The sequence below is a fragment of the Gossypium arboreum genome, chromosome 2 (genome assembly GCF_025698485.1).
Source record: "Gossypium arboreum isolate Shixiya-1 chromosome 2, ASM2569848v2, whole genome shotgun sequence".
In the NCBI taxonomy this organism is placed as follows: Eukaryota; Viridiplantae; Streptophyta; class Magnoliopsida; order Malvales; family Malvaceae; genus Gossypium; species Gossypium arboreum.
This window is the reverse complement of record NC_069071.1, coordinates 61,877,127-61,878,506: the sequence shown is the minus strand read 5'-3', so window position 1 is coordinate 61,878,506 and position 1,380 is coordinate 61,877,127. Positions and strand designations below refer to the sequence as shown.

Genomic DNA, 1,380 nt, shown 5'->3' with positions numbered 1-1,380 from the left:
AGAACGAGCGAGAAGACAATACTCAAACCCCAACCGACGAGATGGATGAAAACTCAGGTGATCAGTTGCCTCCTGCAATTGCAGCTAATAAAAATCTTGCCCCACGTATTATGTATGATTATGCTAAACCTTCTTTAACAGGAATTGAGTCTAGTATAGTTAGACTTGCTATTGCCACGAATAATTTCGAACTAAAACCTAACACAATTTAGATGATACAGCGGTTTGTTCAGTTTGATGGTTTGCAGGATGAGGATCCCAACACGCATTTGGCGAATTTTCTTGAATTTTGCGATACATTCAAAATCAATGGCATTTCTGATGATGCCATTCATCTTCGGTTATTTCCCTTTTCACTGAGAAACAAAGCTAAACAGTGGTTGAGCTCGTTACCACGAGGGTCTATCACTACTTGGGAACAAATGACCGATATATTTTCACTAAAATATTTTTCGTCGGCTAAAACGGCTAAATTACATAATGATATCTCTTATTTTGTGTAGATGGATTTAGAAACACTTTATGATGCATAGGAGAGATACAAGAGCTTACTGAGAAGGTTCCCTCACCATGGGTTTCCACTTTGGCTGCAAGTTCAAACGTTCTACAATGGTGTGAATCCCTCGACAAGACAAATGATTGACGCAGTTGCTGGTGGAACCATCAACAATAAAACATCGAAAGATGCCTATGAATTCATAGAGGAGATGTCACTGAACAACTATTAGTGGCAAGTTATAAGGACAAAGCCAACGAAAACAGCCGGTGTTTATAACATCGATTCAATAACCATGCTCTCTAATCAGGTAGAACTTCTCAATAAAAAGATTGATGGTTTACTTGGTTCTACACAGGTACATCCAGTAATGAGGTGTGACTCAAGCGGAGGAGGTGTACATATCGAATACCAATCCTTCAATCCTACAACTGAAAAGGAACAAGTCAACTATATGGGTAACAATAACTTTAGATCTTAAAATAACCCATACAGTAATACTTATAATGCAGGTTGGAGGAACTACCCAAATTTTTCCTGGGGAGGTCAAGGAAATCAAAAGCCACAAAATCCTCAAGGTTTTCAATAGCCACCTTATCAACAAGAGAAAAAACCAAACCTTGAAGAGATGCTTTCTAAATTCATCTCGGTGTCAGAAACCCGTTTCCAAAATACTGAGACAGCACTTAAGAATCAACAAGCATCGATCCAAGGACTTGAAACTCAGATAGGCCAGCTATCCAAACTAATCTCTAAACGACCACAAGGTAGCCTACCAAGTAATACTGAACCTAATCCGACGGAATACCTCAATGCAATTAGCATTCAAGATAAGGAAGGATTCATTGGACTTGAGCCAGAAATACAGCAAGACAACACGATGA

At 39.0% G+C, this 1,380-nt stretch overlaps 1 non-coding gene across 1 annotated transcript; it reads right to left on the bottom strand.

The window, feature by feature from the left end:
- Window positions 1-471: 471 nt before the first annotated feature.
- LOC128289991 (small nucleolar RNA R71) lies at window positions 472-577 on the bottom strand. Its single transcript, XR_008279631.1, has one exon. It is a non-coding gene; the product is annotated as a small nucleolar RNA R71 (small nucleolar RNA).
- Between the last annotated feature and the right edge of the window lie 803 nt (window positions 578-1,380).